The 19,299-nt window shown below is 40.7% G+C and overlaps 1 protein-coding gene across 3 annotated transcripts in view; it reads left to right on the top strand.

The window, feature by feature from the left end:
• LOC143362733 (uncharacterized) overlaps positions 1-19,299 on the top strand; it is a 130,460-nt gene that overhangs the window by 1,243 nt on the left and 109,918 nt on the right. The gene's annotated exons all lie outside the window — the stretch shown is intronic.

Here is a 19,299-nt window from a genome sequence, read left to right as displayed (position 1 = left end):
ATCGTACATTTCAAATTCCCGCGTTTATTTGAACTTACGTGTTATTTGTGCTTGATGCGATCTGTCGTTGGTTGTTCGCGTACAGTTGGGAGGTGATTTTCATAAAAATTTTTTTTTGCCTACCGAGCGTTTAGCAATTTGAAGTTTGTCGCTACCCTATAGAATAATCGTACGTAATGTGTCGACGGATATTTTAGTTCTGTAGTAACAGGCTGAGGAGTTCGATAAACATTGAATTAAGAAATTTTAGTTTATTATATTTTCATAATTCGTAGAACAGAAAGAAGTGGAAATTATTTTTCCTCGCGAAAAAGTATTTAAATTTGACATTAAAAATCGTACATTTGAAATTCCCGCGTTTATTTGAACTTACGTGTTATTTGTGCTTGATGCGATCTGTCGTTGGTTGTTCGCGTACAGTTGGGAGGTGATTTTCATAAAAATTTTTTTTTGCCTACCGAGCGTTTAGCAATTTGAAGTTTGTCGCTACCCTATAGAATAATCGTACGTAATGTGTCGACGGATATTTTAGTTCTGTAGTAACAGGCTGAGGAGTTCGATAAACATTGAATTAAGAAATTCTAGTTTATTATATTTTCATAATTCGTAGAACAGAGAAAAGTGGAAATTATTTTTCCTTCCGAAAAAGTATTTAAATTTGACATTAAAAATCGTACATTTCAAATTCCCGCGTTTATTTGAACTTACGTGTTATTTGTGCTTGATGCGATCTGTCGTTGGTTGTTCGCGTACAGTTGGGAGGTGATTTTGAAAAAAATGTTTTTTTCTCCTACCGAGCGTTTAGCAGTTCGAAGTTTGTCGCTACCCTATAGAATAATGGTACGTAATGTGTCGACGGATATTTTAGTTCTGTAGTAACAGGCTGAGGAGTTCGATAAACATTGAATTAAGAAATTTTAGTTTATTATATTTTCATAATTCGTAGAACAAAAAGAAGTGGACATTATTTTTCCTTCCGAAAAAGTATTTCAATTTGACATTAAAAACCGTACATTTGAAATTCCCGCGTTTATTTGAACTTACGTGTTATTTGTGCTTGATGCGATCTGTCGTTGGTTGTTCGCGTACAGTTCGGAGGTGAACAATCGCAGTCTGTGAACTTGTAATTCAGCATATGAAGAATGGAATGTCTTATAGAAGCATTTGCCGAAATAATTAACAGAAGTGGTTCAAACATTCGATGTACAAGAAAATGCGAATATTAATTCGGATAAAAAGTTAACGGAAAGCGACGAAAGGTGGGTAATTTGAGAAACAAAAACCGGATACAAAAGAAAGTGTCGAAAACAGTACGAAGAGTATCAAGAAAACATAATAAATTACAACGGTCGTGTTGCGAGACGGAAATCGTGCGTGAATTCCAAAAATGAAGAAAAAAATATTAAAATTCACAGATGAAAGCAAAACAAATATGTTGGGTCGTATGGGAAAGCTGAAATTTGTCGGAGGTTGAATGAAGAATGGCGAATAAAAAATTGGAATTCGACCATGAAGCATGGCGGTGATAGGGTCATTGTCTGGGGCTGTGTTTTGACAAATTCGGGAATTTACAATTTACGTACGGAGTAATGGACGAACGAGTTTACTTAAGCATTTAGAAAAACAGTTTGGAAGACAGTGAAAAAAGATTGGGTATATTGAATTCGTTTATTTTTTGTAGAGGTAACGACCCTAACCTTAATCTATAGTGGCACAGGAATAGCCATTGTATAATTGCCCCAAAGTGATTCGGTCACCGGCTATAAATACAATGGAGACTGTTTATAGAGAGTTTGAAATATCGAATAAAAAAAAATTACTGCAGATAGCGCGGATAAACATTGAACGAAATAGTTTAGGAGAATTAGTAAAGTCGATGCTGCGACGTTTTACATCAGGTAATAAATAACAAAGGATGTCCCATATCAAAATTAATTATGCGTTATTGTACGATTTTGAATGCGAGATCGATTTCGACTTTTCTCTACAAGTTATAAAAAAAGAAAACGCCGAAAGTTCCTTATCCTGTTGGTAAACAGTAAAAATTTTTTTCAGTAAAGGCGACTGTATGTATCAGGATTTTCCGCGAGGCCATATTTGGCCTTTTCACGGTGGTCTCCCACCGCTTTCGCTTTTTCTTTTTTCATCGAGGATTTAGTTAGGTCCGCTTAGGCTGGGAGTCCTGTTTTCTGGTTACCCAAAGGCGTAACGAGTCCCGGACTCGATTACAACGCCCGCCTGTGCCCCGTCGATACCGGTTACGGTTACGCGGCCTGCTCTTACTTTCGATCGAGGCTGACTCGGCCTCGAAACCCGTCCGCACTTTCGGAACAGCTGCTCGCTGCCCGCGGAACCGAGTTTCGACCGATACCGAAGGTTACCGATGCGCCTAACCGTTGCTTGGCGGAGCTCGTGGTAACAGTATCATTTTACTCGGACTGGTCCGGGCTTTTGTCTCGGTACTGTTGCAGTTTTAGATGCGGGTTCACAGCAGATTCTGAGCTAAGCTTGTCTCCACCAGTTCAGAACTAGGAAATTTACAAAGATATCCTGATACAGAAATTTGTATTTCGACCGCCTGTACCACTTTACGGTTACACTGATTAGAACTTACATTAGAACTGTTAGAACTGATTAGAAAGTACAATAATTATTTAGGTCAGTTCTCTCCGATTTTGATGACCTTGAAATATGTTATCCGGGGACTAGTACTCTGAACAATTTTTCCCTAGGGTAAGGGACACCAAGTACTGTGCCTATATAACATTTTAATGGAATACATTTAACATCTCTTTTTTAATATTCATTATGCTTTGAAAACTAGTGTAATTAATATAGGTACCGTAATTGGTACCTCCGCAGTAATTGTTAATAGTTTTCGAGATAATTGCAAGTACCTTTTTAAATGGCCGATCTCGTGCTTTCAGGCGAGTTTCCCCTTTCCAGACAAAACCTCTAACCCGGACATAACCAAAATTCGTTTAAACTGGCGAAATTACAGAGGGAACGTATAAGTTTTTTTTTTTACAAATATCTCATTACTCTATTAGTTAGTTATTATTATTTATTAGTTATCGGGAAATGGAGGAATCTGCTACAGTCGTGCACACAGTTTTTTGCGAATATTTAAAAAAGGAAAAGAAATTACTTGTTTCAAGTATTTATCCGTACACGAATTATTTTGTTTTAACATACACGTACACGAATTATTTTGTTTTAACATACACGTACACGAATTATTTTGTTTTAACATACACATACACGAATTATTTTGTTTTAACATACACGTACACGAATTATTTTGTTTTAACATACACGTACACGAATTATTTTGTTTTAACATACACGTACACGAATTATTTTGTTTTAACATTACCGTGGCAAAAGTAAATTTATGAGAATTGAGATAAACCATTTTATTTGCAAACTTTTTTATTTTAATATCATTGACATCGAGATAGCTATATAGTTTGTTTATCAGCCTCGTGGCCATGTGAAAGGATTTCTGTTTACAATATTTGCCTTAGTATCTTACACTCTCACGCATTCATGCATATTCATCCATCCTTAGTTCGACACTATTGTACGCTGCTTTTAGTACTATTTTTATTTGCTTTCATTACTTCCTTCCTGTCCCTTTCGCTTCGAAATCGAGTTTGACATTATCCTGGAAAATTGTTGAACGTATTTGATCATGCAATAACGTTGAAGTGATGGAATTGATCGACGATTCGTTTAAAAAATTCTTGCGCCGCTGTTGCTGAAACTGTGAAGATAGTTTCGTGGCGCTTCTGTTATTCTGTCATCGTGGATAAATCCTAACAGATCTCGGCGTTGACAGGGAAGGAAATGAAACTGGAAAACGGGACCTGAAGATACACAGTCGCGTTCGAGATCACATATCTCGGCAGTTGTTGTAAAAGTTAACGTTGAATGCCGCCGTCAATCTTCGAAAAGATCGAGCCTCGATTTCCGACTGTAAATTTTGTATTTACGCTTTAAAACGGACATGTTTTCTGACTCTGTGGAATGTAAATTCTGTTGTTTTGCATTTCTTTTTTAGTAAAACGAAGTCTTCTGACATATTGTAGTATTTCTCGTTCAACTCTCGGCCACGGGGAGTAAATGCTATAGTAATTTTTCCACCGTAAAATGAGTGACTGATTTGTTGTTTCGCAACAGCTCTTTAAACTCCATAAATACGCGTTACTGTCGCCGACAGGGGGTCGAGGGAAATGAAGTAGAAAACGGTTCTTGTAGAGGAAGTTGTAACCATAGTCGCCGGATCAAGACTTATTCCCCCACTCTAATTTCCCCTTCTACCGTGCTATTCCCCCACTCTAATTTTCCCTCCTACCGCGCTATGCCCCCATTCTAATTTCCCCTTCTACCGCTTTTCCTCTCAATTCGTGGTCCCTCCCCTCATCCGAGTTCTTTTCACCGTTCCCGACCATTTAAATCCTTTTCGAGCAAACCGCACAAATTAAATTTCGAAGGAAATTCGTTGCAAACACAGATCAATATGTTTACTCAATTTTCTTAGAAAAAGTACAGAAAAGTAATTCTTTACAAAGTTGCGAGAATCCGTAAAAGAACTTTCCGAGTTCACGCGAGTATTCACAGTTCACGTAAGAGGATTTCTACGTACTCCATTTTCTCTACGGAACTTTTGCATCTTGCGAAAATTTTACATGCGGCGACCGAATTAATCCACTAACCTCGATAAAAAAATATGCAACGCCGTTACAATTTTAGTCACGTCGCATGCATCGCGGGATTGAGGTAACGTGCAATCCATAGCCCTTTATATTTGCGAAAGATTTTCATATTTCCGTCCAACAACGCCGGTAATTAATATGCACAGGCTAGCATTCCAAGCTGTTGAAAGGAATGCGAAATGCCGTCGTAGCTGGTATTTCCACGGGGTTAATTCCTGCGATAACTGTTCGAAGAAGGAAATATAACGGAGACGGAAATTCTACGAAATTTTCTATTTTCAGTCTTCCTGAACGTCTTTCCTAATTCTAAATGCGTTAGCGCGCATAGCAATCAGCCGTGCACAGGTGCAATCGGTTAATTGCGCTTACAATTTCCTTACATTTCGCTGCCAAAAGCTACCCTCTCTCTGCCAGTACGTCACGTGACACGACATATACAGGGTAGAGGGGAATGCGTCACGTGACCGGGCGGAAGAGTGGGGGAACAGGCCTTCTTTCGATGGTTTCAACCTATGACAATATTTTTCCCGCTGACGTCATATTGCCCTCAGCTTGGACCGAATCAGACATTCTCGGAAACTGTTGTAGACGACCTATCACCGTGGTTATTTTTCATTTTCAATTTGAGCCTGCTCGCGAACGGCGTCCTCGATTCCTCCAATTTGCCCACCTTGTGACTTTATAAAAAGAACCAAGAGAGAGAAAAAAAAATAGTGGTCTCGTGATCGAGCGTGGCTGAGAAAGGAGCGCGCGCGAGCTAGCGTGTCACGAGGCTCGATCAATTAGTTTGCACGAATGCTTAAGATTCCGAGGTTAAGAAGTTTCCTCGACCCGTTGCAGTTCCGAAGGAGAGCACGAGCTGCCCCCGGATCGAGCAAACAAACATCATAAATTCTTAACAATTGCATCGGAGCTTTATGACGCGTCCACGTGGCGTTCCGTTGCATCGCGTTCTCTCTCTCTCTCTCTCTCTCTCTCTCTCTCTCTCTCTCTCGTTCTCTCGGCGCATTTCTGCTCGGGTTGTCGGTTCGTCGGCAATAAAACCGTAGCAACGATTGCCGGGAGCCTGTTAACGGCGGATTGATTCACGCCCACCGATGGGCCAATACCGATCATTGGACAGATTGCAGTTTGTCGTCTCTATATTTCATCCGCTTGGCAAACGCGCGCTTTATCTTGACTTATGCTCCTTCATTCGTTCTACACGGCCGTGTAACGCAGTCCCCCTTCGGTACTGTTACCGTCGTAAATCCCATGGTTCGATAAAAATGTTCAGAACCCATGCATGCGCAGACGTTGCAGCGAGACTGCTGCGAAATTGATCATGCGAAAATTCATTTTTGGCAACGATAACCTGCAAGAGATGCCTGAATTCGAATCGACACAATTTGTTATTTATGCACATGACTGAACGAAGGAAAACTAAAGTTTAACATATTTCTTTGGAAATGTTACGAGCAGTAATTAGAAATAACGATAATTTTTATTTTCCGTTGCATTCGCTAATCTTGTTTTCCAAGAGTTAATCTAAAATCGAGTATTACGTAGCATAATCTAGAAGCTGAAACGTCTAGCTTTTGAAACAGGTTTTGTAATGAACTGCACTTAAAATATTTAATTGAAGTCGACTTTTTCAAATAATGGTGGTACTTGGCAGCGCCCATTAATTTCATTGAAAAGAGGGCAGTTAGCGTAATTTTATTAGTACTACCGAGTGATTATCGACAGGAAGAAAACATGTTATTAAAAATCGAGTAGCTAGTGCAACGCAGGCACAGAGCGGTGTTCGTGTAGTAAAACAGATTCGACTTTTAGCAGACGATAAATCAATTCTTCTGTGCATTTCTGTTCGGGTACAATTCTGTTAGTTTCCTTCGTCAAATTTCCAGCTCGTACAGTTCTCACCAGCGAACGCCGGAAACACTTTTTATTGGGAACAAGTCGCCTCTCAATTTCCCTATTCGCTTTTCGACACGTCCCTTCACCCTTTTCCGTTCCGTCATGTTGAAACAGAACTTCCTGTTTTACTTCGCTCGCTCGCGCGCGCGCTCTCGCCAGTCTTTTTTTCAGTCCCTTCTTTGATCTCGTTGCCGTCGAAAATTAAACCCGCTGCCCTTTGGTAGACGCTGTTTGCCGGTCCCTTTCGAAACTCTGGTGATTAAGTTTGTATTTTAGCCAGCGTAGAAGCACCCGATTCGATTCAGTGAAGTTTTAATGATTCCGGCGATAAATACAGACCCGGCCATGGATAATTTTCCTTCAAGAAGAGATAAAGGAACACGTGACGTCACAGGTTCCAAATATGTACAATCTATGCTCATCAACCTAATACTATAGTGTCAACGCAGTTCCACAATTTATTTCGAACCTTTGTCCTCCTTCGTTTCATTTTATATTCTTAACCCTTAATTTTTGGATTAATATCATTTGCATCCCTTCACTTTTAGTTTTATGTAAATTTCTATTTTTATCAAATATATATTTTATTTCTTTTAAATACTACGCTTGCTAATAGCGTCATTTGAGCATTTATTGCTACAGCAAATACTCAAGTGTGTTAATTGTAATGGAGAGCATATTCGGCTTTACATTAGAAATCATTAATTGAGAACATCTCAGTGATAATTAGTTTGTCGTCGCATGTACCCTTATAGTTTTTTTTATCCAGGACTCGATTCTCTCTCCAACCACAAGATTAAAATTGACCCTTTACGATAAATAAACTCAAGCTGACCTTTATATCTCGATAAGAAAGCAAACCGGAAAAATTAATTAGTGCATTGCTTGCTGTTCTTGAAACTTTCGTTTCTACTATTTGATCATGTACCAAATAATTCGTAATTCGTAGATGGCACAGACAGCTGAATCAGCCTGTACATTGTTTTCTCGATATATGTGCCTAGCCGATAAAAGTCCCAGAACTATCCAGTCACTGCAAGTAACTGTACAGAAATCTAAAATTCGATTTTTTGCGATGTGCTGCTATTACCGATGGGCTTGCAAAAGTGTTAATCGGCTTCGAAAATGAGCGTGCGAAGATTATGGCGGGTCCGGTATTTATGAAAGCCCGGGGGCCCACCCTATTCTTCGTGGTCGAGGCAGCATTCAGCAGCATACCTACCACGCCGGCGGCAGATGTTTCTTGCGAGGACAGAAGACACGAGTCCTTCGCCAGGAGTCGTCGCGCGACGACCCCGGGGTCTCTTGATGCTCGAAACGTAAATTCCGAGTGGCTAGCTGCATTATGCATGCCCCGCGCGATGCACAGAAATATCACCATAAGTGGCAGCGCGATAGGAACGCCTCTCGCGAAAATGAAGCCTGGAAACGATCAATTGCCGGAACGCGGCCGTCCATCAATTCCTATCCTCTCAAGAGTTGAAGAACTCCATTCGATCAGGCCACATTTTCTTTGAAATAAGATAACAAATAATCACCCGAAGGAAAGAATCGTGTCAGATACTTTGGTACACTTTTATTTCATGAACAATAGAAGAAGAACATTTTTATTTTAATTCAACTGACTTAGCTTCGAATAATCGTTCAACCCCTGTGACAATATGTCCCTTGTCAATAACCCTTATGTCTTCTTTCAATTTATTTTTCAAATTTGGTCCACGTTCTTGTTATCAAATACCAAAATTGCTATAAACTTCCACCTTTCTGATTGAATGGAAACCTCGAATACGGGTCTACGTCCCATGCAGAATAATGCAATTTAACTGTAAATGTACCAATTGTAAATGTACTAGAAAATGGAAGTATATTATGAGCGAAGAAGTTACAAAAATTGTGGGAAATTCATTTTTCAAGAGAACGGTTGAGTGGCGACCCATGGTTCCACAAAATTGGTCCTCATGACCAGTAGAACACGGTTGAACAGAGAAAGTTATTTTGTTCTTTTTGACCTTGACGTTCAAGGAAAAATATAATCAGATGTGCTATCTTAAATTTTCCTGAATTCAAATTAAATTATTTACAATTTGAACCTCGCCAAGGACATTCTGTCGCATTACGTCCGTCAACAAATTGTTAACCCTTAGCACTCGAATGGCGACTGTGAGGCGCCACTAAAAATTGCTGTATCATTATTCAAAATATTTTTTACATTATTAAATTTGTTTGTATTTAATAAATTACTAAACATTTCAGTACTCTACGAGTAAATTGCACAATTTTCGTATGTATAGCATGAAGAAATATACATATATATATATAGAAGGGAAATATATATACAGGGTCATCCGTTTTTAAAGGGCCAAACGTTAACCAGCTATAGAGGACCTCAAATGGAACAACTTTCACCCCTAACACTTTTTTTGATTCGAAGTTATTTCATTCAGTCTCCACGGCGTGCCCCATGTCAAAAAAACCAAGATCCAAAAGTCATACAAAAAAGTTGACTTAATAAAAAAGATGCCCCTATTTATTTTAAACCAAACAAAGGAAAAATCATCAAGATACATAATTGCAGTCCTAATATATTTAATCTTAAGTGAACGCAAAAGAATGACGGGTTTTTGCAATTATCTAAAAATCAAGACCGAATCAAAAAAAAAATGTTAGGGGTGAAAGTTGTTTCATTTGGGGTCCTCTATAGCTGGTTGACGTTTGGCCGTTTAAAAACGGATGGCCCTGTATAGAAGGGAAATATTCTAGGCCGAAAGAAATGTTTCGTTCTAGAGTTAAAATGGCTGCGAGTGCAAAGGGTTAATCTATTTCGGCAGGTTTTTCTGCGTTTGTAACAAAAGCGAGTAGATGCAATTTAAAACCGTGAAAGGATGAAAAGACTTGAAAATTATTAGTGAAAAAAATCTGAATTTCCATTTAGCTCCTGCGCCTTTCAATTTCTGCTTGCGACTTTTTTTCCATAAAGATGCCCGTAGTGTTCTAATTTAGCATGCGCCTGGCCGTAGCGAATTTCATATTTTCGCAACGACACCCGATGCCGCGGGAGTCTCCATTCCACGTGTTTACGCTTTCTCGTTTCGTTTCGTTTCGTTTCGTTTCGCCATCCGGCTTGCACGCGTGCAATCCCGTTGCTCGTGGGTCGCCCAGCGAGACGTGGAAGAGGAAAGCCTGAGGTTCCTAGAAGGAGCAAAAGGCTGGAGGGGTTTGTCGAGGGGAAGGGTCGAGGGAAGAGGAGAAGGTTGAATTTCGCGGAAGGGCGAGGGCGTGCGGGGGTGGATGCGACCAAGGGGCACCCGCTGCCAAGCAGCTGATGTAATTTTCTCTTTCTTCTTCCTCGTCTTCTGGTTCTTGCATCCTCGCCTTCGACCACCCCGGCCTTGTTCCTCTTCCTCCCTCTCGAGTTAGCCGGATCGAGTGAAATCGAACTCCCTTGTTTGACCAAGAAGAAAAATCTTCCCCTCGGCGTGTGTTTGGTCGCTTGTGAAACTTCTCTGAAAATCGGGTGTCTGCCAGCGAACGCAAAGGCTGTCGGCGCCCGATGGACGCGTGTTGCCATGGCGAATTTCGCGTGTCAACGAGATCCCTCGAACCGTGTTAACGAGAAAATGCCGGAAGCAGGAGAAACAGCTTTCTTTTTCCCCCTTTTCTTCTCTTCTTCTTTTTTTTTTGTGTTGTCCGAATATACACGTTACTTTTCATTCCTCGTCGCTCTCTCTCTCTCTCTCTCTCCTTCCGTTCGAGTTCTTCTTTTTCTTCTCTTAAGGGCGGGAATCGACCGAAGGGTCGAGTTCGATTGCTAGGGCCGAACCCGGCCTGTCCCTCGAGTAATAGGGTAGTTACGAGGTAGTTACCAATCGCCATGCTTCCCTTCGCCTGCTTGTTATTTAATTATTATTCCGCGCTTGTCCGGGTTGCAGGTTGAAAACCTTGTTTCGCGAAACAAGTCTTTCCCTTGTAACTCGTAATTATTAGGTCGCCTACATTACCTAACTATGTGTCTTCAGAAACATGTATATTTCAGCAGATTTTCCTTCGTTTGTCGAGCATTTCATAAATGACGCGATGAGACATAGTTAAAAAGTAATTACAGAAAATATCGTGATAGTAACGCGTTGTCGCCTATGGACTAATAAATTTATCAGAAGTATGTTCGTACAGCGTGACACGACAGAATACAATGCAATTAAAAAAAGAATGTAACCTAGAAATTCAAGGTAATATTGTGTAATAAATATTACATAATATTTGGTGTGCAATCCCTTACCGTTTATAATCGCTTTCACTCAGTGTGGCATGAATGGCACTAATTTTGTTTGTAGTTTATGGGCTTACTGTATTTCCATTGTTTTTCGTTTTTTAATTGCCCAATACAAAATCTTTCGTAATACTGTAAAATTAAAGATCCAGTAGTTATGATTAGTACAAAAACTTAACCTAATATTGTGTTCGTTCTTTGGCTTGCGTTTGTGCAATTAAAAGGCAGGTGTGCCAATACTGTTATTCCTAACTGTATGCACTTTAATCGCCTTCGCTGCATTTCAAAACAAAATCGATTGGCGCTTATAAGGCCGGGGTCATACGAGCGTGCGCCGCGTCGCGTCGCGTCGCGTCGTCGTAGCGTTACAATGTTTTACACAGGATCGGTCATACAGACAACATCTGCCTATCTCGCATACCAAATGTATGTATACACGATGCGAGGTCCGAAAAAATAATTCACCAAGAAAAATAACTCGAACAATACATTTTATATCGTTTTATTAACACTAGATTTACGGGACCCGTCAAAATGACGGATTCTAATATTTTTAATTTACGAATATTGAGATTGTAAAGATGCATCCATGAGGAATTAGTTAACAAATTGATTTATTAGTAGTTAATAGTAATTTAGTTAATAGTAATTTATTAGTGCTCCGTAAACCTAGTGTTAAAATAAAAAACGCAGTGCATTTCCTCGTCACAAAATTGAGTCATAGTTGCCAGATCAAGACTTGTAAATTATAATTAATTGTTATTATGGAAATATGTTACGTGCAGTTTTCGTTGAATTTACCGAGTTTATTTTTTGTATAATAAAACGATATAAGGGTATCGTTTGTGTTCTTCTGTATTGTTGAACTATTTTTTACGATCTCAAATTGTGTGAACAGAAATTTTATTTGTTGAACAAACTGTGTTTCTGTTGGTCAAAAACAAATATGGCTTTCGTAGCTTGTGTACGCGCAATTTCGCGAATAACTGTATCGATTTTTCGCGTCATAGCAATCGCCATCGTTGCTGATATTGTGCGCGCGTTAAATTTGACGGATGTTGCTCCGTGCGGCCGATCCTATGCAAAACAGTGTAACGTTATGACGCCCGTGTGACCCCGGCTTTGCCATAAAATGGCCGTTTTGGTATAACGTCGATCAAGTTCGCAAGGTTATGCCGAAGACTTGCAATTGTACGCATTATACGATTAATTGTTGCGTGGACGCTTTGAAACAGTAAAAAAAGCGAATATTCCCATAGAAGCAGCTATATTGCATTATACAGCTAATATTATATTAAAGCAGCTGCGTTTTCAGAGGAAGGGATTATTTCATATACGACGGATTTGCAGAATGACTCGTTTATTTCGAATTCAACGTACCGAGAGCGAACCGTGCAAAATTCAAAGTAAACGGGGGATTCGGTTCGGTTCAGAATTTCCCATAACTCCGCGGAAGTTGCCTTAATTAATTCCAGGCCCTAGAATACATATACATGAACCTTTGCAAAAACAGGCAGCGTAAAATAGCGAAGTTTTCGCCGCGTCTCGCCGGGACCATGATCGTGGATACCCGTTTAACGAGCTACGGTCCGCGCTGCTACGTAGAATTTTAAAGGGTTATACCTTTCATTCCGGGGACTTGACTTCATTAGCGACTCGAGTTCCAACGATCGGAGCCATGGGGGGTGCAGCTGTGTGTGGATGGTCGCGCGATTGTCGGCCAATTCGATTAACCGAGGAGCTCGCATAAAAAGTGAATTGCCCCGGCTGAAATTCGTCAGCTGATCCGCCGACGATAGCCTTCCTCGTTCGTAAGCCGTCGACGATCAAGGAAGTCGATAGTTCGCCGTTAGATCTTGATAAAAACCCCGGGGCTTTTCGACTGCACGGTGATTACTCTTGAAAATGCGCCGAAAATTAAGCCTTCCGCGTGATCGAGCAGCCTGGTATCACGCTAACAGCTCGCCGCTAACCGGCGAGTTGTTTCGCTGGCGAATTTCATGTTCCCTTTCGTTCCAACTACAATTTCGTTCGTCTTCGTTCCGAGTCCAATCGCATTCTCAATCCTAGTTTATCGTAATACCTTGCCGAGCTAAATTATTAGGACCTTGAATAAGTTCTCGCTGTTTCTTTTACAAAATAAAAGCTTTTACCCAATGTCCTTGCTTCTGGATCATTCCTAAAACTTTTAAACGTTATGAAACGGTTGACTCATCTACTTGTAATGTTTTTCCAAGTTCTGCTAGCGTCTGACATCGATCTTGATCGAGTAATTCCTCGAACTTTTCGTCTTCAAATTTTTTCGGTGCGCCAAAACGTTCTTTATCCTCAAGTTCAAAATCATTATTTTTGAAGCGTCGAAACCAGTCTCTGCATGTCGTATCCGACAAAGCATTGTCACCATAAGTCTCAACAAGAATTCTATGTGCTTCAGCTGCAGATTTCTTTTGAATAAAGTAGTGCAATAAAATTCCCCGCAAATACACTTTATTTGGCACAAAAGTAGACATTTTCAGAACTAAGAAAAAATTACTTTGTTTACACTAAAGTGAACTACCATACACTGAAATTTAAGGTTAGATACACTACTGCCTTGCATGTGTGTTACCATTCGAAATTCCACGAACGGGGTACTGCTACTGTCATTTTTGAAGAAACAGCGAGAACTTATTCAAGGTCCTAATACATATTCCGAACAGATGGAAAAATTGTGAGGGAACAAAATGGCACCGATGAGAAACCATTTTCTTTGAATTGTTCGTGTATTTGTGAAGACGATGTTCTAAGAATCTTAAAAAGATAAGATATTACCTCTATTTTTGCTTGGAAAACGGCTATTGTTCTATCTCTGTTAGTTTACAGTATTTTATACTTTTTTTTTTTTAATTTAATTGTGGAAAGTGGTAACAAAATGTCGTTTCGTCGTTTGTTGTGATCTTATTCGTAGTTGTGCGGTTATATATGGGCTCCATTTTTCTCTCGAAATTTTTGTCAAAGTTTCTTTAACACTAGGTTTACGGGACCCGTCAAAATGACGGGTTTGAATATTTTGAATTTAAAAATATTAAGATTGTAAGGATGCATCGATGAGAAATTATTTATCAAATTTATTTCTTTGGGTATATATTACTTTTAAAATATTGCGAAAATTCTGGGTAGCACGTTCTTGTTATTCTTATGAAGTGATGCAACATACTCACTTTCAGCGCTCCGTAAACCTAGTGTTAAAAAAAGATAAATTTGTAGAGGAACTAGAGTTTCAAGAGGGTGAATTTGATGTGCAAAAGGATTAATTTCGAGTGCAAAACCTTCTATTTCACGTTTAAGAAAATGGAAGTCACAACTCTGTGACACTCGTCAAATTGTTGTAAAAATAGTAGAATAACATCACCCTTGGCGTGAAAAAATACGTGACATGAGGGATCCTTTAACCCTCATTCGTCCGAAACATTGGCGAGTCTGTCGTTCATCCCCATCATGTTGCAACGTTGCCACATCGCGGCTCGAGTGTCGTCCGCGCGAAAATTGAAGCTGTCTCGTCTCGTTTCTTCCATTCCGTGGAATACTCCGGTTCCATGAACCCGATCCCTTTATCTATCCCAGAATCAACATCGGCGAGGAGTCATCGTCGCGTCGTATGCTCTCACGCCCGTTCATTAAGACTCATTAGCGGCGCGGTGACCTCCGCAGATCCTCCGATTACACGGCGGCGCGCGTGCATCGTGTCGCCTCGCCGCGTATGCCTCTCGTTTTGACACGCCTGCCGATATATCATTTCGGATTGCGAGACCCATCCCCCATCCCCTCCTCCAATCATCCTCTAATCATCTAATTGATCACGGCCAACCTGTCCCTTTGTGCGCGCACGCGCCCGCACACGGGTCTCACCTGCACGTGTCGAAATTCAAGCTCGATTTCGAACGCCCCCGCGGGTCAATTAACCGCCAACGAGCCCGAACACGATCGATGTTGTTTTAGAAAGTCTCACGCCTCGTTTCAAGGTCTTCGGACCTACGGACGCAAAGACAAAAAGCTAATCGATGCGGTAGCTTTGACAAAAACACCGCTCGAGAATGTTCGATCGGTTGCTGTACTCTTGGTGTTGAAACTGAATGAAGCGAGTCGACAAGATTTTGAGATCGTTCCTTGATATTAGGTCAGCGCCAAAGTAATTATAGCCATCGATGCTTTAATCTTTAACGGTTATTTCAAGATCGGTTAACACGTTGAACGCCACGTCAGCCATATGTGGCTGACGGAATTATTTCTCCAGGTTTTAAAATGAATTTTTACGTTGATATATTCATTGGACTAAACTTAATTAGGATCTGTAACATGCAAGAAAGTTGGAGGATTACTCAGTATCGTACATTTAATTTTTTGCAATTTTTATTTCATTAAATAACTTACTTTGATTTTATGGAATTTTTCGGATTTCTAGTTTCGCGGTCAAAGTGTCAATCTTCAGCTTGGCAACCCAGAAATTTTCAACTTTTTTTTTATATAATCCTGTAGATCTTGACGAGAAAATGCCAAAAATCCGAGCTTTAGTGTGAGGAATTCACTGGTTCAAAAATTGTACGTGTTTTTCATTTGTATAATAAGAAAGTGGAGGCTTAGATTAGCCCAAAGACTACTGTAATGCATAATCTGAATTTCAACTAAACAGCATGGTTTTATTACCGGCAGAATCGTGTCGTTTGATTACCGTTTCCAATCATGCAAGTTTCTCGAAGTGAAAGCCAGACATCGGGCGGATTAAAGCGATGCGTGGGAGTCCCGTGTGCAGGAATAGAGATAACAACAGCTCGCGGTTGAAATTCTAAAACGAAGAAATCGGGGAAATTCTGAAAATTCTAAGTGAAACAAAATCAACGTCAGGAGCTTCTGCTTCTCCCGTTCTCAAACCTAACGTTTCCTATACTATAAAACTTGTTCCTTCTGTTGCAGGTGAGGTTCTCAAATACTCGACGCGTTGAGGACGCGGACGTTATGCTCTCCCGGAGATCTTCAGGTAACGATCGCACCTCGTCCGATTTAGCAGCCGATGACTATTGCCGTTGTTAGATGTCAACCGGATTTGAGTAATTTTGCGAAACCCCGACGCGCTGCGATTAGCCAGCAAGAGGTACAAAACAAGTTCGGGTGAAACTGCAAACACCTACCGTTCGATTTCGATGATTTTTAGATATGTTACAAATCTCAACATTTTCACCAACTTTTTCCTGTGCGTGTTAGTGGCGGTCTCGCCTAGTTTCCGAGATACTCGCGAAAAACTGTCGGCACCGCTACAATGAATTCTGACTGTACTTGTGTGGCTGTGGCAGCGCATGCGTTGGTATTGGTGGTTGCCTTCTGCTTGGACACGGTGATCGAGTGAGCTCGAAGGTCCCGTGCACAACTGCATACGCGAGACTGCGAGAAGTATCTGTTACAATTGCCGTCTGCCACTTTGCGGCGGCTGGGTTAATAAACCTAACCCAAACCGACGCAGTCACTTTTAATCGAGTTGCAACAGACGTTTCTCGCAGTCTCGCTTATGCAGATGTGCGCGGGACTTTTGAGCAATTGCGTGCGAAGCAGTGTCGCCAGATCAAGACTTGTCCCCCCACTCTAACTTCCCCTTCCACCGCGCTAGTCCCCACGCTTCCGCCCGGTCACGTGACGCGTTTCGTCTCTGCCCTGCATACTCCTGCACTGGCAGGGAGAGAGGGCAACTATTTCCCCTCAATTCGTGCTCCCTCCCCTCATCTGGCGACAGTGGTCCGAAGTGGCCAGCGGTCGGCCACCAACACTGACGTACACGGTGTCACAGAAACACATGTATGGACAGGAAGTCACTGTACTGGTACCGATGGTTTTTTGGGAATATCTGGGAAACTATACGAAAGCGCCGCTAATACGCGGAGGAGAAAGTTGTTCAAAATATCGATTTTTATAACCTCTCCAAAAATAATCGAAATCGCATGACCTTCCGCCGTGTGCACGAGTACAGGAACGCTCGGCTCGATGCGTCCTTGCCAGTATCGGACCGAGACACAAAGCGAAAGCGAGAGAGAGAGAGAATGTTGCTAAAGCTTTCGGTCATGTTTGTAGCCAGCATGGTCCTTTGTATACCGCACCTGGCAGTACATGCCTGGCCCTATACGCCCCATACGAGCCGCGCAATTAGCTAGGGAACGCCGGAGCTTATGTGCTGGCACGTAAATACGACCGTCAGGACATTATGGTCACGTAATGGCGACAACAATGGAATTCGTCAAGAGTCAGCGACGGGACTTGAATTCTTGTCGGTGCGGGACGAGTTTAGAAGTACACTTCCTCGATGCGACACGTGTGTTAGTTAATCGGTTTCGTTGCTCGACGTTATGATGTAACTTTCGATTGACATGTTCGCCGTGAATGACGCCGTTTGGCGAACCCGATGGGGGTGCAGGTGTACCTACAGTCGTGAACAAAAGTATCGGCGCGAGTTCTGTTGGACGTTCTGTAAAAGTTCGTGTTCGATTGTTCAAGACAGTTTCGCGCAGTTTTTACGAATCCACTTTATAATCGATTAATGGAACCATTATTTTAAAATGTAATTGCTGGTATTTTATTCTCGCATCGAACGCGAACTTTTTTTTTGTTCTTGACTGTACATTCACAGAACTTCTCTGATGGAATAACATGTGCGCGGAATATTTAATACTGCATAACTTTGAGTGGCAACCTACGCGTATTATTTATTGGAAATGTTGGAGTAATTTGTCGGGAAATTGCAAATCTTTATGAATATGTTAACCCTTCGCACTCGGCGCTATTTTAATTCTAAAACAAAATTTTTCTTCCGTCTTAGAATATTAACATTTTATTTCTACATATAATATTTAAATTGTTTGGTAATCTATTGAATACAAATTTTGTAATGTAACAAATATTTTGTAATATTTTTTCTAATTTCTTTGAAATAGTGCCACAACAATTTTTTAGTGGCGCATCAGAGTCGCCACTCGAGTGCAAATGGTTAATATTCCAGTCGCTTGCTTGAACACGGGAATAAGAGTATGATTCGCTGCGACCTTTATGAGTAAACAACATTATAAAAAAAAAAAAAAGAGCGGGAAGGAAGTATAATTTAAATTGAAGTGACGATCGAATAAAAAGGCACCGAATTTATTTGCACACCGAATACAAGGTTTTCTCGGAAAGACACTAATTTTCTGGAGAGGGCGAGGCGTGCTTTCATCTTGCAGGCATCCACTGTTCCCGGTAAGTGGACACAGGGCTTTGTCCCAGTCGCGCCACGTGTGTCAATGTAATTTACTGCTTGCAGCCTGTGTCCGCAAACATTCTCCACGCATATGCGTTCGCCTCCGAGGAAACGGAGATGTGCCCGCCCTTTAAATGCCCTGATTTATGCCCTGAAAGAAATGGCTGCCGCGACGGAAATACAATCTGCGAGCCGACGACACCCCCAACAGTCTCGAGATACGAAGTGTAACAATTCCGAAAAAATCTGACACTTTCCGAATAACGGATCACACGCCAGAGAATTATTTCCAATTTTTTCGTTCGAAATTGTGCCAGTGAAAAATGAAGATCGCTTTCGTATTGATTCGGCGACGAGATGCTATCGTTCCGATTTTTTTGCGAGGTGCGCCGTAGTTCAAAAAAACAAAATGAAAAGCAATATTTTCAACATTTTTTCCGGCAGATCCATCATCGGCTTTTAAAAAATTTAAATCTCGCAACGTGTTCCGCAACGGAACGATTTATTCGCGGAGACCGGTGTAGATCGAGCACTCGCGGAAAAAGTGCGCGACCGTCGCGTCGCACTTTTCGAAATTGAAAACTAATCAATTTGTATCGAAGAAATTAATGAAATTGACTCCATATTTTAGTTTCCATGATCATTTAAAGTTGAACGTTTTGAAAGTAGCATATTTCACGAAGAAAAATTGCTCAAGTTCTTTGCGATGTCCTCATCGTCTCGTCCCATATTTTCTCTTAATTATTTTTGCATGATATAGAGCATCCCTTTCCCATAAGAAGCCATATATTTTTTTAGTAATAACTAATAATAATATATTTAAAAAATAATGCTGAATGATACATGACAGATTTAAAAATTTTTATATGTTTGTCAGAGGTGATCTTTTTTATCCCAAAAGATCCCAGGCTCTAACAAACAGGAATATGTTCGGCACACCTTCCTCTGAATAATCATGAAAGAATTAATTCCCCCCTTGCCCCACTGTTCAAATTATTATTGTTTAGAGCTATTAATGTTGGACGCGGTATCGCATGAATTGATGAAACTCTGCAAGGAGAAAAGTCATCGAACGATGGTAATACAGCCCGAAAGTTTTTCGTCAACGCTAAAATATCAGCCGAAATCACGGGAATTGATATAAAATTAATTAAAACGTTCCA

This window comes from Halictus rubicundus, chromosome 18, assembly GCF_050948215.1.
Source record: "Halictus rubicundus isolate RS-2024b chromosome 18, iyHalRubi1_principal, whole genome shotgun sequence".
NCBI classification, from domain to species: Eukaryota; Metazoa; Arthropoda; class Insecta; order Hymenoptera; family Halictidae; genus Halictus; species Halictus rubicundus.
The sequence above is the reverse complement of the archived record's forward strand: the minus strand, read 5'-3'. Positions and strand labels throughout refer to the sequence as shown.